The sequence below is a fragment of the Ranitomeya imitator genome, chromosome 2 (assembly GCF_032444005.1).
Source record: "Ranitomeya imitator isolate aRanImi1 chromosome 2, aRanImi1.pri, whole genome shotgun sequence".
NCBI classification, from domain to species: Eukaryota; Metazoa; Chordata; class Amphibia; order Anura; family Dendrobatidae; genus Ranitomeya; species Ranitomeya imitator.
In genome coordinates, this window is record NC_091283.1 from 44,951,522 (window position 1) to 44,972,139 (window position 20,618).

Below are 20,618 nucleotides of genomic sequence, written 5' to 3' on the forward strand. Positions count from 1 at the left end.
GGCAGCTCATATATAAAGTTCCCCTGCCCTATGGGCGGGGGCTGAGTTATACTCACAAAGCTCTTGAACTTTGCTATGTGTGTTTGTGTTCCTGCACCTCTCCTGTCTGTTTTGGTACCAAAGTCCTTACCTTGATTCCTGTTTTGTCCTGTCCTGTAGGCGGTAAATCCAGGCCCGAATCCTTGATCCTGTGCCTGTCCTGTACCTGAACCTGTCTGAACTGTGTCTGCTGTGATTATGTTCCTGGAATCCCTCTGCATCTGGAGCCTCACTCCCAGTGACTTTGAGTCTCTTGAAACCGGTGTTTCTGCTGAGCATCTACTACTCTTGTCTCAGACTACCATGCGGTGTTAACCCCGTCTGGCTCATGTCCAGTACGGCGGTGTCTGCACCATCACGCTTGAGTTCCTTCCTAGGTCCGATGCCCGAAGCCTGACGACCGCAGTGTGGAACCTGACGACCACTGTCTGGAGCTTGGAGCCTGATGACTGTGGTGGTGCCTGTAGGTCATGTCAGATGTCCGGAACCGAACGACTCCTGTCTGATGTCTGCCGGTGACCCTGGGTCCAGATGTCCTGATGTCCTGTCTGTACCCTGATGTCCTGCCTGCGTCTTGGTGACCTCATGGACCCTGATGTCCTGATATCCTGTCTGTTCCCTGATGTCCTGATGCCCTGCCTGTGTCCTGAGGTCTTTCCTGAGTCCTGATATCCTGACTGTATCCTGATGTCTTGCCCGCACCCTGATGTCCTCGTGTACCCTGATGTCCTGCCTGGGTCCTGATGTCCCGCCTATCTGTGCCTCGGTGATCCGTTGGTGCCTTGGGGTCCACTGGGTGGTACCCTTCTGAGGTGTGGAATCGGGAGTCTGACATCGTCATGTTTTGTTTATGTACTGTGTGACTTTGCTTTAGTAAACTTTACTTTCTCTATACCTGAAGTTGTGCGGTGTAATCAAGTCCTACATGTCTCTTTCCTTGTCCACATGCTCAGCTGCCACAGAACCCCGGTCTCTGCCCTCCCCCTAGTTCGGGTAGGCCCTGGTCTCCCTCTGCGGTTTAAAGGGTCTGTATTGCATCCCCGGGGGACGCGCACCCCACGCCTTCTGAGGCTGGTCGGCTTGGGGGCGTCTATGGGCTGGGCCGCATCTGCGGCCGCAGCTGATCGTGACAGAAACCATGAAATTCCTCGTTTTTCTTTTTAAGAGTACTGCAGGAGAAATTACCAGGCTGCCAGGTCCCCCTACAGATTATAAGGGTTCCATGGGGGTTCCAACAACAGCAGTCACCAGAGATCAGTTGTAATAAAAATAAATAAAATAAAGCAATGCGTGGGAGAAATTGTCATCAGGAGATCTGATCCTCTGCAGTGCCCCCACTGGGGAAATTAGGCATTAGACAGGCTAGATCCTTTATTGCTACTCGTTTTGGTGATCGCCTGAAATAATTCATATCTCCCAACTTGTGTGTAACATTTTGGCCACAAAAATTTAGACGTAATTTTTGACGTAGAAAAAAAAACCCTTTTATACTCACTCTAGAATACAGACAATAAAAAATAAAAATACACTACTATGTACAATGTATCTCTGTAATCTGCCTGTGGAGTCAGGGCCTGCAATACAGAGCAAGTGTACAAAATTTTCCTGGTGTTATCACCAGAGCCTGTGGCTCATTAGCTCCTCCTTGTAATGTTGAAGGTTGTGAGCTCGAGACCTGGGGAGGCTCACAAAAAAAAGAGAAAATTATATTTTTGTAATTTCTTTTTATTATTTTTAGTAGTTTTCACGGGACAAACAAATCTGACATTTGCTTCACCTCAGTATACAAGTACAAAGAAATACACCGCTGTATATAATGTACATGTATAATCTGCTTCTGGGTTCAATGCCTGCAAAACATCTCAAGATAAACATAGGAGAATTTGGTAATTATTATGGGCTGTGGCTCATAGCTAAAGGTGCTGCCTGAGAATGCATGGCAGATGTGAGTTCAAGTCTTAATTACAGGAGAAGTGTTAATAGTTTAATTTAATTTATGCACTGAGCAGAGAGATGCAACCCTGACCCCTGAGGAGGAGGAGATACCGAACGATGGAGAGAGATGAGCGTTAGAAGCCAGGAAGGAGGGACTAAGCTCTCAAGTCGGGACAGTCCCGCTGAATCCGGGACAGTCCCGCTGAATCCGGGACAGTCCTGCTGAATTCGGTACAGTCCCGCTGAATCCGGGACAGTCCCGCTGAATCCGGGATGGTTGGGAGTTATGCAAATGTCAATCGCTGATGTTCTATCATGGTCCGAGTAGCTCAGGATCATGCAAGAAAATGTAATTTATGATCCTTATGCTTTTCATGCCTAAAGTCTAAATCACCAGTCGTTGAGTTGTTTTAGGCTACATCCACATAAACTGTTTATGTAAAATCATTTTTTCTAAAAAAAATTTCTAGGAAATATATGAATGAGTTTACATGGATTAGTAATTAATCTATCAGTTATTATGGATCCACAGATAGATAGATACTATATGGAGAAACATAGGGGGACATCTTTATCATTGTATTCATGATTCTCTTTAAAATTCCCCCGCCCTGTTTATAACATCTGGCCCCTCGCCCCTGGTGTATAACATTTGACACCCTACCATGATGCCAGCCTTAACTAACATGTGATAAAATGTCTGGTGGTGCAGAGCTCTCTGATATCAGTCCTGAAATAGGAGACACCGGGGTAACAAGTCCGTTTATTACATTTCACCCTTCTAAATCTTCCCCCATCATCTCTGAGCGATATTATTGAGACGCGGAAGAAACCACAGCCACAAAGTGGAGACCCCGCAACAATACAGAGCAGGGGGCCGAGTGCTGAGGCGCAGAGGGATGAAAAGTCACCAACGCTCTGCTGACTCCATAACTACAGACTCCAGATCTCCTCTGTTATTAACATCAGTAGAAACACTGCACCGAGTAGCTGCATACAGCCGTACATCACCAAGCACAATGCTGAGTGTTGGATGGAGAGGTGTAAAGCCGCCACCACTGGACTCTGGAGGAAACGTGTTCTGTGCAGTGATGGATCACGTTTCTCTATCTCGTGTCTGATGGACGAGTCTTGGTTTGGTGAATACCAGGAGAACGTACCCCCTGACTGCATTGTGCCCGCTGTACAGTTTCATGATCAGAGATCCAGAAAACAAAAGATGATCAAAAGGCAATAATATCAATATTAAAGCCATAATTTTATTAATACAACTTCATTTAAAAACATACTGCCAATCCTTAGGGAAATGGAACAACCGACACATCACACCATCACCAGTGTTGACGCACAGCGCCCTATGACAAACAGCATCCTTCTATCTTAGGTGTTATTACAGGGCAATATTAAAACAAAACACCATGGCATATTATAGTTATAGACACAAATTTTTGCCCTATATGCCACCACTCTAACTAATTACCTTACATCATCACATAACCCCCATCAAGCCCATATAAGGCCTATATGTAATGGGATATTATAATTACCCTCAGTGAGTAGCGTCTTAGTTGCTGTCGCCACCGGGCTACATGCGTCTGCCCCGACGCGCGTTTCGGACTCCTTTTTCAAGGGGCCTGAGTTTCATGATCAGGTAGAACTGGAAGGACTTAGATCAATGCAGGAACATGTGATGAAAGCAGAAAAATGGACCAATTTAGCTCGAAACGTTTTTGTTATTCAAGACGTGCTATAGAGAGTTAGCGCTGTAATGCCCCCGCTCTGCACCTCTCTCTGTATGGCCGTGTGTTGTGACAGTCCTCTCGCAGAGAAATACCCTCCACTTGGCCATCCTGTTGCCCCATTTCACCTCCTCTGCGGCGTCTAAATTACGTGAGGCATCTTGGAGAGAGAAATCAGATCTTTCATTTGTGTTTTTCAAAGATAGTGGAGAGAGTGTACGGGGAAGAGATTTCACCTCGCACAGCCGCCCACGCAGCCTGAGCACACTGTCTTCACAGTGCGGAGGGGACACTTCTTTGGACTTTACGTGTGATGTGGTGGAGGTGAAGCTGCTTACTATGTGGGGATTCTGCTAATCACAGCACTGAGGTGCCAGAATGAGATCGAGAGCGTCGGAGCGAGCGGAGATGTTCTTACATAAGTCTCATTCCTTCAATGACACACGGCAATGCTGCTGCTGTTACTAGGCCTCGCGGGAGATTGTCACCTTCATCCATGAACTAGACTTGGTGACATTTCTTTCAGGATTCTTCTCTGTGTACAGTCATATGTTGACTCGAGTCTGTACACCTGAAAAGCAACATTCACTCACGTCAGTCTATAACGTTCTGCATTTCATCGCCGTATTTAAGACTGTAACTTGCTGGCAGAGAACGAGGTGTAAATTTTATTGAATTTCTCATCCATGTTCGGACACTCATAAATTCCGCACACTTTTCAAAAGTTGTCGGAGCTGGCCCGGACTGTCGTAAAAACAGCAACAAAATTCCCTACAAGTTGCTCAACATCTCAAACAGTTTTGCACCAGAATTCTGAAAAAAAAAATGTTTAAAGCCTCACACACAAACGTGAAAAAATAGTAGCAGTGTCAATCAGTGTGTAATCAGTATATCCGTTTTTAACATCAGTGTTTCATCGGTGTTTAGTAACTGTGGGTAGCTAAAGGTGTAGGATAAGATAGTTATTGTTTGAGACTAGCCCACAGTGGGAAAGAGCTAGTGCCAGTGAAAAGCAGGTACTTTCTGGTAGTGACACAGATTACAGTCACACGGTCAATGTCAAGCAGTGGGCTGCTAGGGCCAGCATTTACCTATCATTCAAGGCAATGGGAGGTCGTAACAGAATCCCGGGTGGACATTCTATTAATAATTATGGTAATCCTAATTTACCTAAAACGGGAAAGGTTTATTCTGATTTCATGTCAGATATTGAGACAAAATATGCAGATGTGTATTTCTATATAGTGGATGTAAATTTCTGGTTTCAACTGTAAGCTCACGATTAGGCAGGGGTCACACGAGCGTAGATTGTCTCCTCCGAGAAAATCGGAGCGATTATGTAAATGATCAGAGTTTGATCGAAGTGTCAGCTTTGTGTATTCTGATTCTCCTGGATGACAGAATCGTAACACAGATGAGGAGAAGATGGAGAAAAACATTTCTCCATCTTCTCCATAGTGTGAGTTTGCAGAAGTAGGATTGCACCTGGATGTCATCTGAGTGCAGTCCAATGATTTCCACCACCCATGGACTTGAAAGGGTTAGTGCGATCTGATTTGCGCTACAGATCGCAGCATGCTGCAATTTTTTTTCTCTTCTCGAATCGGTATGAGGAAAAAAAAAAGCTGATCAGCACTGCGCCGTGGAATAACACTGGTCCGAGTGCTATCTAAGCATTGGCAAGTACCTATCTGATGTATACGGCACAGTTTGGCATCCAATTTTTACCGATGCATTACAATTTTGTAGCATAAGAAACTGTAAATGATTACTAGCTGCTGAGTAAAAGAACGGATTGCACACAGATGACACATGGATGACAAATGAGAAAAAAGTCATCCAACTTTTTTGGAGGAAAATAGGAACGATGCTCATATAACCTTCGCCTCCAAGAGTAAGTAAACTTGTTTTTATGTATTTACTGATCAGTCTTGGCAAAGATGTGAATTTTTGGTATATACTTCACCAGCTTATTTTGTTTTCTTCTCTTCCAAACGCTATACTGCAGTGCTGCTTCAATACCTAGTATGTGCTCCTTTAAAAGTTGCTTTCAACTGCTGCTCAAAAAGATCCAAACACATTATTCATACATTCAATGCACAGGAATTCTCTTGTCTAAGTACAGGAAAGGAAGGCAGAGAGGCTCAGACAGTGAAAGTCTGGTGCAGACTGTCTGAGTATAGGGTACAGATCTTTGCTGAGCAGTAGTTGAAAGTAGCTTCCAAAGAAGCATAACCTGAGCATTGAAACAGCACTGCAGCATAGTGTTTGGAAGAGAAGAAAGCACAATAATGAAATATGCAACAACAAAAATCATAACTTTGCAGTGACTGGAAGAAAATCAAATAAAAAAGCTGACTTAATAAAAAAGCTGACTTACACTTTTATTAAGTTACTTTGTGGAATGCAATTCCAGCAAATCTAGAAGGTCAGTAGCAGCTCTCTGGGTATGCTGGGAATTACAATTTCTCATAGAGCGGAAAGTGATGTAGAACAAGGTGGGGTCTAGGGACCCGGCCCACCCCTGCAAAGGGGCAGTAGGTCTCGTGAGTCAGACTAAGCCTGGTACTGAGAGTCAAAAGCTCTACTGATCTGATATTGGTAGCCTGCTAGAAGGATCGATTATCAATAATATGATCCTGGAAAAATCCTGTTAGTGTGGGGTTCTTTTTAATCAATATAATAAAACATTGTGGATTGTTGGTGACAAAATCCGCTCTGCTACATCTCTAAGCCGCCTTTGGACTGTTTTCCCAAGTGCAGATTTTGTGGTGGTTTTCATGCAATGTGAGTTTTTTATGTGGTTTTGTTGCAGTTTTTGTAAAAAAAAAAAAACATTGATTTTACTTTCATGTTATGAAAAACCACAGCCCAACCCAACATAAAAGAAGAAAAAACAATAGAAAATGTAACAAAACCTGCACAGCTGTACACATGCCTCCAAATAATCAGGCCGACCACACACTGCACAGAGCGGCGGGGATTTGGTTTGCTTGTCATGGGAAAAGGGGTGATGGTATTTTGGGGGGATCTTACTGTGTGGAGAGCCTCATTACACAGGGAGGGCAATGTGACTTCATCATACTTTGTACAGAAGGATTGGGGCATCATTACTGAGGTACTGTGGGGCAATAAACTATGGGAGGAGCATCGTAATGTGTTTGTAGGGATCAATGTAATGGGGACACTGTTAGGATAATATATTATGTGAGCTGGGAGAACTGGGGGCATCATAATGTGTTTGTAAAGATCATGTGGGGGGCACTGTTGGGGTATTATATTATGTGGGAGCATCATAATGTGTTTTTAGGGATCAATATGCAGTGGGCACTGTTGGGGTACTTTATTATGTGGGATCATCATAATGTGTTTGTTGAGATCAATATGTGGGATCATCATAATGTGTTTGTAAAGATCATGTGGGGGGCACTGTTGGGGTACTTTATTATGTGAGATCATCATAATGTGTTTGTAGGGATCAATATGCGGGGGGCACTGTTGGGGTACTTTATTATGTGGGATCATCATAATGTGTTTGTTGAGATCAATATGTGGGGGCACTGCTGGGGTATTATATTGTGAGCACTGGGGCAACATAATGTGTTTGTAAAGGTCATGTGGGGGGCACTGTTGGGGTACTTTATTATGTGGGATCATCATAATGTGTTTGTTGAGATCAATATGTGGGGGGCACTGTTGGGGTACTTTATTATGTGGGATCATCATAATGTGTTTTTTGAGATCAATATGTGGGGGCACTGTTGGGGTACTTTTTTATGTGGGATCATCATAATGTGTTTGTAGGGATCAATATGCGGGGGGGCACTGTTGGGGTATTATATTGTGAGCACTGGGGGCAACATAATGTGTGTGGAAGGCACTGCGGGAGCATTACTGAATGGGGGGCACTCTGTAGGTTTCACAATATTTAAAGCTGGCACTGTGGTGGCATCATGTGTAGGGGGGCACTATGGGGGCATCATAATGTATACCACCACATGTTTCTTTCTTGTCCCTCAGACCTGGGAGGCATGTGGCAAATCACGCTGCTGCCGTAGGAACAAAGCTTTGTTCAGTATCACGCCATTTTATTTTGGTGAAACCTGGTGGTTGTCAAGAACCTTATGGCTTCCCCCTCTCAGAGGAACGAGGGGTAGGGTTTTGTCCCAGCTATGTGAAGTGTGAACTAAAACTTTCCTGCTTGGTTTAGCTTCATTTCTATCTTGAATTAATCATGAGCGTCTTCACAATATGAGCGCCTCGTACCCTTGTGGGCATTGTGTGGGTGGAGTACAGATTAGTTCCAACAAGTGCTCAATAACTGGTGTGCTGGGTGCAACATTGAAGAAAAAAGGCAGAAAATATGTAGGAAATCTGATTTATGTTGTGGTGTACGAACGACCTTTAAAAAAGAATTATCGTTTTATTAAAATCTATGGGGCAAATGAATGAGACTGTGTGTAAGAAAAATGCTGTCGCCCATAGCAACCAATCGAAGCTGAGCTTTCATTTCTCAAAGTGTTTTTGAAAAATAAAAGTAGCGTTGTGATTGGCTGTTATTGGCAGTTTTATAAATCTGGCCCTTAATGTTTTGCATCTTTTTAGGACTTTCATTCACTGTCCCTTTAGTAGCGTAAACCTATCCTGATAATGTTTTACTACGGCCATAGTACATGACCACACTACGCATCTGTGTGTTATGGAACCTAAAGATTCAATAAAATTCAATAGGCCTCAATGTATGAAAAATTGTTTTTGTTGGCCAGAGCAACCAATCAGAATTCAACTTTCATGTTTTAAATAGCTCTGGCAAAATAAAAGCTGCACTGTGATTGGTTGCTATGCACATCATAGGTTTCGCTAAATCTGTTCATTAGATATGTCAGCATCCCTCTAATTTGATATTGAAGCCCACAGAGGGTTTTTTAACTTGTATTCTTGCTGTGTTATGGAGGTATTTCTCTCCTGGAAGCATTTCACATAGAGAATATGGTCCATTGCCTCCTCCATGACTTACTAGTGCAGGAGTAAGTGTGTGGCGCGGGCTCAGGAGCTGGCCGGGCTCAGGTGTACCACAGGTGACCCTTAAATGCCATCAGTGTCAGACTGAAGAACATTGGGCCCACCAGAGGACTTGATTATGAGGGCCCACCTTTCATGTATACAAAACCAATGCATTATCATTAAAGTGTTTTTTCGGACCTAGACTAATTTTTATCAGACACTGTATCAAGTGGTATAGCCGTAAGATGCACAATGTTAGGATTCTGCTCCGCTTGCTGATTTGATCTGTTATCACATGTTTATTCAGATAGTATTGAAATCCATGTGAGATGTGTGTCAGTGCGGTATAATTCAAGATAAATGTAATTGTACTCACACCTGAATAATCTTTGTACTTGTTGTCAATAGATTTGTTTCTTTATAGTTAATGTTGTTAACTGGCTACAAGATGTCGCTGTTGTTTGAACATGGTTAAGACACTGTGGTATGTCTGTAAGATGTAAAAGGGAGGGTTTTATAAAAGTGAAAGACAGGAAGAGGAAGCATGGCCATCTTGGGCAGATTCTGCAGGAATGAGGAGTGTATGAGTCTGTGCTGGAGGGGGATGCGGTGACATCCCCTCGTGACAGCACTGACTGAGTAAAGAGCAGCGGCAGATTGAAGCTGAACAGAACCGGTACCTGAACCTGTTCGGATGCGAGGGAATTCCTGCTGTAAAAGTTGTAAAGAACAGAAGGGGCCCGCGAACTGTGAAGTGAAAGGTGCCGCATCCTGTGGAAGCGTTATAGCACAAGCCTCACCGGCTGGAAGAGCATCCGCCTGCGTGTCCTGATTGTGTTGTTCAGAGCAGACTCAGCAGTAAAAAAAACACTAAAAACTCACTGCGACACTGCAGTAAGTAAACGTGCACGCATCACAATATATTTTGGCGCCAACAGACCCAAGGCCAGGACAAAGCCTTTAGTTAGTTCAGAATATTAACTCTACGGACCACGTTTTCCTACCGGAATCAACGGCCAGAAATCATAGAAATGTCACTACGTTTTCGTGCTGTTCAGTAACTACGGATGTTATGCTACATTTAGGTGCTGACACAGCACGCAGTGAACTCCAGGAAGGACTTTCGTTTTCCTCTATGTTATCTGGAAGAGGGATCTCTCTGTGGGGACAATATAAGACGGAGCAGTGATTCAGCTCCAATAGACTTTGTCCACGGCACCTTCTCTGATATGTATATATATATATATATATATATATATATATATATATTGGTTCATTTTGTAATATTCTCCATATAGTCGAGGATGGACTTTTCCTCTAGTTTCTTGAGTTTATATGGGGACGGGAGAGGAACATTTGGTTGGGAAATAGGAATAGAAATATATATAAATTCTTAAGATTGTGAACCACTGTGCTGGACCGCAGGTGAGTCCGTGCTTTGCACTCAATTAATCCAGTTTTCTCTAGGGGTGTAGTAAGGTAACGGCGGCCGGTTCAGACGGGCATGCCAACAGGTAAATTCCCATAGAGAAAATAGCAGAAACAGTTCTCTTGGGTGCGGAGCTGTCCAGCAAAGTGAATATAGCCTTCTGGCAAAAAATGTTTGTTTGATGTGTTATCTTTGTGCTTTTATCAAAACCGAGTAGGAATATCTTCGTCCCTAAGTAAAATAGTTACTGACAGTGGACTGTTTGGAAATTAGTTCTTTTATCGTCTTTGACTCCACTGTATCTTGAACAACACCCTCGGTACATGATTTACAACTACATGGAGGAGCCAGGTTCTCCCCCACTCAAGAGCCCCATGGCGGCTGAAAGGTTTGCAGTGTAAACTCTCCTGAAGGAGAAGCTAGGGCCCACCAGAGGATTCTCCGGCTCTCAGGTGGGCCAGTCCAACCCTCAATGCCATTGTCAATCTCTAATAGTAGTATTTGAATGTCACGATCCTATCCAGATGTTTATTCGGGGCACCCATCTTGGCTCCCCAATGACTTGTTCATAGAATGCCACTGGGATGCTATGGCATTTAGGGCTCTGCTATAGGCCCTCTATTGCTACCATTTTGGTACTCCTGTGAAGCCCAGGAACAGGCTGGGCTTCATAGGAGACTATTATTTTTGCTATATACTCCAGTACTGTTTGATCGCAGGTTCAAGTTCCCTAAGAGTACTAAAAGATAAAGTAAAAAAATAAAAATAAAAAGAGCATACATGTTTAAATCACCCCCTTTTCCCAAGTGTAAGGCAAAGAAACTAAAAATTAAACATGTTCGATATCATTGTGTCCATAAAAGTTTCATGTTAAATGGTAAAGTTAATTGTGTCTGTGTCAACAGAATAAGAACACAAAGTTATGGTTCTTGAAAGAAACTAAAGAAGAGGAGGAAAAAAATTAAAATGCAAAAATTTAAATTGGCAGTATCCATAAGAGGTTCAAAAATGAGAAAACCATGGCGGCTTTCTCCCAAAGCAGTGCCACGGTTGCAAACAGGCCATGTGTGGTATTAAAGATCAGTCCTATCCATGTTAATGGAGCAGAGTTGCAATACCACACACAATCCATAGACGGGTGTCACGGGGGAAAAAAGCAGCCATGTTTTTCTAGCTCTGGACAACCCTTTTAAAGGGCCATTGTCTTTTAACAATGCAATTCTTGGCATACAGATAGACACAATTATCAGCATCCTGCAGGACGAGGAGCGTTGCGTGACCAGGCAGCTCTTATGACATTATCAACATCGCAGACTATAGGGAAGGTCGCCATCCGCTATTTCTCCTATATCAGAAAACCTACTAATGAGACTTGGAAAATCTCAAGACAATTGTGGCCGACGGGGGCAACGTAATTGTTAAATGCGATGGAATAAGAAGGGGGGAGAAGGAGAGGCAGGAGAAAAGATGTAAGACAATCCAAGTATGGCAGCGAGACAAAGAACATTATAGAAACAGAAACAGAGACAATCAGATTATGATGGAGACAGACACAGCAAGATAGATGCAGAATCCAAACTCTAGAGTTAGCTGGTCGTCGTATATTAAAGGACAGTAAAATCTCAAATCAGGACTCTTTATTAGCGTTGGCCTACTAATCGTCGTATATTAAAGGACAGTAAAATATCCAATCAGGACTCTTTATTAGCATTGGCCTACTAATATGGGCCAGTGGTAACTTTTGGGTACCCTTAAGCTCCATGGTCTAAGTATGACTGCAACCACTGCTCCTGCCCCACACTTAAATGGAAGTAACACAAGATTAGATATTAATAAAGGAACAGAAAAACCCAAAATGGGGGAACATCAGTTTCAGGAGAGTGACAGAATGGTTAAAAAAGAGCCAAGAAGAGATTAAAAAAAATCTCTATATCTAAAATATCTGCTGGCCACCACTAGGGGGAGCTCAGTGCAGAAGGGTATGCAACTCCTAAGCTCCCTCTAGTGGTGGCTCTAGACAGCAGTAATTTCACCATTTAGCTGCACGGCTAACTCTTCACAGGATGTATTGCACAGTATAAGAAAAGTAGAGCTTTGATCCCAAGAAAGATGTATTAAGAAATTAATCAGCACAAACAATTTGGACCTTTTTTAACAATAAAACCATATCAACAGAAAACGTAGATGAATGAAGTAGAAAACTTTATTAATAACAGGAACAGTAAATACAAATATAATGAATTAAAATGTAGCCAATGGTGCTGGAAAAGGAGTCAAACAGATTTAGGTGGCACCACCCTGGGCAGGTAAATCTGGAAGTAACAACTAGATGGCATAAGGTAATGGCGCTGAATTAAATGTCTATATCAAATCCAAGTGAATAGACTGGGACACTAATAGTCCATAACATTAAGTCAAGCAAATAAAATCATGTAGCATGCATTTGTGGATTCAACAGATAGTAATGCGGAAAAGCGCCGAAACTGCCAAAAAAAGGTTTTACAAAGGAACATGTAGAAATTACTTACCTAAGCCCAGGTGACTGTGCCACTTCCCCTATGTGCGTTTCGGCGGCGTGCCTTCGTCGGGTGGGGACCCCCACCGCCGAAACGCGCGTAGGGGAAGTGGCACCATCAAATACTTCCGGGACATAGCGCGCCAGCGCATGCGCAGTAATGCTTTTCGGCTTTGCCCGCAGTTGGGCAAAGCATACTGTGCGTGCGTGAGGCAAGATTGCATTGCGCACTTGTGAACTATGGAGGACACCTACTCAAATTCACAGAAATATTGCGTACAGCAGGGAAGGATGGGGTGGAGGAAAGAAGATGAAACAACGCACATCAGAGACAGGACATTTACATAGCCCACCAATTTGAGGTGACAGATTCCCTTTATGGACATTGCTCTCTCCTGGTTCTCCTCCTACCTTTCTGACCGCTCCTTCAGTGTTCTATTCTCTGGCTCCACTTCATCTCCTCTTCCTCTCACTGTCGGGGTACCTCAGGGCTCAGTCCTTGGCCCCCTTCTCTTCTCCCTCTATACGGCCCCAACTGAACAGACCCTCAGCAGATTTGGCTTTCAGTACCATCTTTATGCTGATGACACACAACTATACACGTCATCCCCTGACCTTACCCCCGTTGTACTACAGAACGCAACTGACTGTCTGTCCGCAGTCTCCGACATCATGTCTGCTCTCTATCTGAAACTCAACCTCTCCAAAACTGAACAACTTCTGCTCCAGCCGTCTACTAACCTCCCTAAATCTGACATTTCCCTCTGTGGGTGGCACCATAATAACACCCCGGCCGCAGGCGCGCTGTCTGGGTGTTATGTTTGACTCTGATCTCTCCTTCACTTCCCATATACAATCTCTTGCCCGCTCATGCCGCTTACACCTAAAGAACATCTCTAGAATCCGCCCTATTCTCACCATGGAGACAACAAAATCCCTCACTGTCGCCCTGATCTACTCCCGCCTGGACTACTGTAACGCTCTATTAATTGGCCTCCCCCTCACTCGACTTTCCCCTCTCCAGTCCATCCTTAATGCAGCAGCCAGGGTCGTCCATCTGGCTAATCGTTACTCGGACACGTCCGCTCTTCGCCAGTCGTTACACTGGCTGCCCATTCATGACAGGATACAATTCAAAGTACTTGTTCTCACCCACAAAGCTCTTCACAGCGCAGCACCCCTTTACATCTCCTCCCTCATTTCTGTCTATCGGCCTAACCGACTCTGCAAACGACTTTTGACTAACCTCTGCACTAATCCGTACCTCCCACTCCCGACTCCAAGACTTCTCCCGCGCTGCACCAATCCTCTGGAATGCTGTATCCCAAGACATTAGGACCATCCAAAATTTGCATAGTTTTAGGCGCTCACTCAAAACACATTTGTTCAGAGTGGCCTACCACGTTCACTAATCAGTCATTTTATGTTTGTGTGTGTGTAGCCCATTCACTATCCCCATCTATCCCCCACCCCCTGAAGATGGCTGGCCCATCATTGTAAATACATCATTGTAAATACACACCTGTACTTTGTATCTCCCCACCTCATTGTAGATTGTAAGCTCTCACGAGCAGGGGCAGCTTATTTCGCTTTAATTATTGTATTGTTAACGTTGTTACTTATGAATGTTGTGTTTGAAAATGTTAAACTGTAAAGCGCTGTGGAATATGTTGGCGCTATATAAAAAAAGATTATTATTCATTGATCTTAGGGTATGTAGACACATTAAGTATGTTCTGTGCTTTTGTCAAAAAATTTTCTGCGCAGATTTGTCACAAAAACTGAAGGATTTCTACAGGAAAAAATCCATTTGGACCAATTGTAGCTGGTATGTAAGTGACACGACACGTATGTACTAAGCCTTGTCAGGGAACTGAGCTCATCCACTTTAGTATTAAACCTTTTTTTTTCAAAGAGATTTTGAAACTACTATTCAATAGTGCGGATAGTTTTGCAGAGGTAGCAATTACACGCTTAGATTGCAAATATGTCCATCAAGTTCAACCACAGAAAGGATGAAAAAAAGAAAAAGAGTATATTTTAGAAATTAGTTTCTCCCTGTTGATCCAGGCAAAAATTGCAAAGGAACCCCCTCATCAGTCTCATGAATTGGACCCCTGTCAATCATACATGTATCACCTATCTTGAATCAATCATATTCCTCCCAGAATATCATATACTCATACAAGGTAATCCCAATTTACAGGAAATTAAAGGGTTATTTCCAAAGTAAAACGTTATCCCTTAACTATAACATAGGGGAAAATTTGCTGATTGCCGGTGGTCCCAACGATTACGAGATGGGGCTGTGGTACCCCAAGAATATTCTCTACGACAGGACTGTGGTACCCCAAGAATACGCTCTACAGAGCCCCGTGAATGCAGCAGAGATGCGTTTGCTTCCCCTCTACTCCATTCATTGTCTATGGGACTGCGGGAGAAAGTTTCCGGCACTCCCATGAATAACGAATTGAGCGGAGGCCAAGCCATTCAGGCTCTGCAGAGGCGTAACCCGCACTGGGGTCCCAATGCAACATTTGTAACAGATTATCCCCATTACAGTAGTGTCTTATATAGCAAAGGGATGTTTGTACCCCATCAGGCACCAGGGGCCCGTGTGCGACTCTTATCTCTGTACCCAATATAGGTGCGATGGAGGCAAATGTCTGATAAGTTGAAATGTCGTTTTACTACAGAAGAAACTTTAAAAATATAAAATAAAAATATAAAATAAAAAACAAGACAAACCATTAAAATTGATGCATTATGTTGTTTCCTTGAAAACCTTTTTATAATACTTGACTCCATGCGTTTTAATGAAGGTTTTTTATTGATCGAGCTGACCGTTAAATTAATTGAATTGATTTTCTGTAAAGTTCTCCTAATAAAGCTTTAATGAATTAATAAATTATACAGGCAAATAGATGTTTAAAGTGAAGGGAAGCACTACATGATTTATTGTAAGAACTCACATCCTCCAGGTGATTAGACATTGCCTGTTGGTGAGATTCAACCCTCCATACCCGCTGCTTCCTCACTGCGAAACGCGTAGGTAACCTGCGAGGCTACTAGACGATGCTGAATGAGACTACGTCAACGATATCGTTGCTTTTTGTGACGTAGCAACGATATCGTTACCGAAATCGTTATGCGTGACAGCGACCAACGATCAGGCCCCTGCTGGGAGATCGTTGGTCGCTGGGGAATGATCAGGACTTTATTTCGTCAGCTCAGGCATCAGTAATGTCGTGTACACTGACTCCGCACATATTGCACATGGTTAGGGGAGTGTTGTGAATTCTGTGGCTGAATTCACTCCTGTGGTCACAAGTGGTACTGCAGCTTCTGAGCTTCCTCCCTCAGGTGTTCTGGTGAGCTCGTTAGCTGCTTCATTACTTAACTCCGCCTGATGCTGCTATCCTTGCTCCTTGTCAATGTTTCAGTGTTGGATCTGAGCTTCTCCTGATTGTTCCTGTGACCTGCTGCTCTGTATAGCTAAGTGCTTTTTCTTTTTTGTTGCTTTTTTTCTGTCCAGCTTGTCTTTTGTTTTGCTGGAAGCTCTGAGACGCAAAGGGTGTACCGCCGTGCCGTTAGTTCGGCACGGTGGGTTTTTTTTGCCCCCTTTGCGTGGATTTGCTTTAGGGTTTTTTGTAGACTGCAAAGTTCGCTTTACTGTCCTCGCTCTGTCCTAGAATATCGGGCCCCACTTTGCTGAATCTATTTCATCCCTACGTTTTGTCTTTTCATCTTACTCACAGTCATTATATGTGGGGGGCTGCCTTTTCCTTTGGGGAATTTCTCTGGGGCAAGTCAGGCCTATTTTTCTATCTTCAGGCTAGCTAGTTTCTTAGGCTGTGCCGAGTTGCCTAGGTAGTTGTTAGGCGCAATCCACAGCCGCTTTTAGTTGTGTTTAGGATAGGATCAGGTGTGCAGTCTACAGAGTTTCCACGTCTCAGAGCTCGTTCTTGTATTTTTGGGTATTTGTCAGATCGCTGTGTGTGCTCTGATCGCTAAGCACACTGTGTTTCTGGATTGCCTTCATAACACCTGTCATTAGCAAACATAACAGTACAAGGAGCCACAACTAATGATTCTCAATAGAGGGAAAGAAAAAGTTCTGACATCATTTTTTTTTTTTTTTTTTTCTGCTCTGTGTTCACTTTTTTTTTTTTCCCCTAGACATTTGGGTGATTCTGGACACAGGTGTGGACATGGATATTCAGGGTCTGTGCTCTTCAATGGATAATCTCGTTATAAATGTACAAAAAATTCAAGATACTATTGATCAGAAATCTATGTTAGAACCAAGAATTCCTATTCCTGATTTGTTTTTTGGAGATAGAACTAAGTTTCTAAGTTTCAAAAATAATTGTAAGCTATTTCTGGCCTTGAAACCTCATTCTTCTGGTAATCCTATTCAACAGGTTTTGATTATTATTTCTTTTTTGCGCGGCGACCCTCAAGACTGGGCATTTTCTCTTGCGCCAGGAGACCCTGCATTGAGTAGTGTCGATGCGTTTTTCCTGGCGCTCGGATTGCTGTACGATGAGCCTAATTCAGTGGATCAGGCTGAGAAAAATTTGCTGGCTTTGTGCCAGGGTCAGGATGATATAGAAGTATATTGTCAGAAATTTAGGAAATGGTCAGTACTCACTCAGTGGAATGAATCTGCGCTGGCAGCTTTGTTCAGAAAGGGTCTCTCTGAGGCTCTTAAGGATGTCATGGTGGGATTTCCTATGCCTGCTGGTTTGAATGAGTCTTTGTCTTGGGCCATTCAGATCGGTCGACGCTTGCGCGAGCGTAAATCTGTGCACCATTTGGCGGTACTGCCTGAGGTTAAACCTGAGCCTATGCAGTGCGATAGGACTATGACTAGAGTTGAACGGCAGGAATACAGACGTCTGAATGGTCTGTGTTTCTACTGTGGTGATTCCACTCATGCTATTTCTGATTGTCCTAAGCGCACTAAGCGGTCCGCTAGGTCTGCCGTCATTGGTACTGTACAGTCCAAATTCCTTCTGTCCATTACCTTGATATGCTCTTTGTCGTCGTTTTCTGTCATGGCGTTTGTGGATTCGGGCGCTGCCCTGAATCTGATGGATTTGGATTATGCTAAACGTTGTGGGTTTTTCTTGGAGCCTTTGCGGTGTCCTATTCCATTGAGAGGAATTGATGCTACACCTTTGGCCAAGAATAAACCTCAATACTGGGCCCAGCTGACCATGTGCATGGCTCCTGCACATCAGGAGGTTATTCGCTTTCTGGTGTTGCATAATCTGCATGATGTGGTCGTGTTGGGGTTGCCATGGCTACAAACCCATAATCCAGTATTGGATTGGAATTCCATGTCGGTATCCAGCTGGGGTTGTCAGGGGGTACATGGTGATGTTCCATTTTTGTCGATTTCGTCATCCACCCCTTCTGAGGTCCCAGAGTTCTTGTCTGATTATCAGGATGTATTTGAAGAGCCCAAGTCCGATGCTCTACCTCCGCATAGGGATTGTGATTGTGCTATCAATTTGATTCCTGGTAGTAAATTCCCTACAGGTCGATTATTTAATTTATCCGTGCCCGAACACGTCGCTATGCGCAGTTATGTGAAGGAATCCCTGGAGAAGGGACATATTCGCCCATCGTCATCACCACTGGGAGCAGGGTTCTTCTTTGTAGCCAAGAAGGATGGTTCGCTGAGACCGTGTATTGATTACCGCCTTCTTAATAAGATCACTGTTAAATTTCAGTATCCCTTGCCATTGTTATCTGACTTGTTTGCTCGGATTAAGGGGGCTAGTTGGTTCACTAAGATAGATCTTCGTGGTGCGTATAATCTGGTGAGAATCAGGCAAGGAGATGAATGGAAAACTGCATTCAATACGCCCGAGGGTCATTTTGAGTATCTAGTGATGCCGTTCGGACTTGCCAATGCTCCATCTGTGTTTCAGTCTTTTATGCATGACATCTTCCGTGAGTATCTGGATAAATTCCTGATTGTTTACTTGGATGACATTTTGATCTTCTCAGATGATTGGGAGTCTCATGTGAAGCAGGTCAGAATGGTTTTTCAGGTCCTGCGTGCTAACTCTTTGTTTGTGAAGGGATCAAAGTGTCTCTTCGGTGTGCAGAAAGTTTCATTTTTGGGGTTCATATTTACCCCTTCTACTATCGAGATGGATCCAGTTAAGGTCCAAGCCATCCAGGATTGGATTCAGCCGACATCTCTGAAAAGTCTGCAAAAGTTCCTGGGCTTTGCTAAGTTTTATCGTCGCTTCATCTGTAATTTTTCTAGCATTGCCAAACCATTGACCGATTTGACCAAGAAGGGTGCTGATTTGGTTAATTGGTCTTCTGCTGCTGTGGAAGCTTTTCAGGAGTTGAAGCGTCGTTTTTGTTCTGCCCCTGTGTTGTGTCAGCCAGATGTTTCTCTTCCGTTCCAGGTCGAGGTTGATGCTTCTGAGATTGGAGCAGGGGCGGTTTTGTCACAGAGAGGTTCTGATTGCTCAGTGATGAAACCATGTGCTTTCTTTTCCAGGAAGTTTTTGCCCGCTGAGCGTAATTATGATGTGGGCAATCGAGAGTTGCTGGCCATGAAGTGGGCATTCGAGGAGTGGCGTCATTGGCTTGAAGGAGCTAAGCATCGCGTGGTGGTATTGACTGATCATAAGAACTTGACTTATCTCGAGTCTGCCAAGCGCTTGAATCCTAGACAGGCCCGTTGGTCGTTATTTTTTGCCCGCTTCGACTTTGTGATTTCGTACCTTCCGGGCTCTAAAAATGTGAAGGCGGATGCTCTGTCTAGGAGTTTTGTGCCCGACTCTCCGGGTTTATCTGAGCCAGCGGGTATCCTCAAGGAAGGAGTCATTGTGTCTGCCATCTCCCCTGATTTGCGGCGGGTGCTGCAAAAATTTCAGGCGAATAAACCTGATCGTTGTCCAGCAGAGAAACTGTTCGTCCCTGATAGGTGGACTAATAAACCTATCTCTGAACTTCATTGTTCGGTGTTGGCTGGTCATCCTGGAATCTTTGGTACCAGAGAGTTAGTGGCTAGATCCTTCTGGTGGCCATCTCTGTCACGGGATGTACGTACTTTTGTGCAGTCCTGTGGGATTTGTGCTAGGGCTAAGCCCTGCTGTTCTCGTGCCAGTGGGTTGCTTTTGCCCTTGCCGGTCCCAAAGAGGCCTTGGACACATATTTCGATGGATTTCATTTCTGACCTTCCCGTTTCTCAAAAGATGTCAGTCATTTGGGTGGTCTGTGATCGCTTTTCTAAAATGGTCCATCTGGTGCCCTTGGCTAAATTGCCTTCCTCCTCTGATTTGGTACCTTTGTTCTTTCAGCATGTGGTTCGGTTGCATGGCATTCCTGAGAATATTGTTTCTGACAGAGGTTCCCAGTTTGTTTCAAGGTTTTGGCGAGCCTTTTGTGGTAGGATGGGCATTGACCTATCCTTTTCCTCGGCTTTCCATCCTCAGACTAATGGCCAGACCGAACCAATCAGACCTTGGAAACATATCTGAGATGTTTTGTTTCTGCAGACCAGGATGATTGGGTGTCCTTTTTGCCGTTGGCTGAGTTCGCCCTTAATAATCGGGCCAGCTCAGCTACCTTGGTTTCTCCATTTTTTTGCAATTCTGGGTTCCATCCTCGTTTCTCTTCAGGACAGGTTGAGTCTTCGGACTGTCCTGGTGTGGATTCTGTGGTGGATAGGTTGCAGCAGATCTGGACTCAGGTAGTGGACAATTTGATCTTGTCCCAGGAGAAAGCTCAACTTTTCGCTAATCGCAGACGCAGTGTGGGTCCCCGACTTCGTGTTGGGGATCTGGTTTGGTTATCTTCTCGTCATATTCCTATGAAGGTTTCCTCTCCTAAATTTAAACCTCGTTTTATTGGTCCGTATAGGATTTCTGAGGTTCTCAATCCTGTGTCTTTTCGTTTGACCCTCCCAGACTCCTTTTCCATA

The 20,618-nt window shown here is 43.9% G+C and overlaps 1 protein-coding gene across 3 annotated transcripts in view; it reads right to left on the reverse strand.

The window, feature by feature from the left end:
- Positions 1–20,618, reverse strand: part of LOC138661719 (sodium/calcium exchanger 2-like) — a 126,150-nt gene that overhangs the window by 58,116 nt on the left and 47,416 nt on the right. The window contains exon 1 of one of the 3 annotated variants that reach the window (XM_069746600.1): positions 131–240. The exons of the other annotated variants lie outside the window; for them this stretch is intronic. The gene's annotated coding sequence lies outside the window, so the exon portion shown is untranslated. Of the gene's footprint in view, positions 1–130; positions 241–20,618 lie in introns of those variants that run through there. 3 annotated transcript variants of the gene reach the window in all.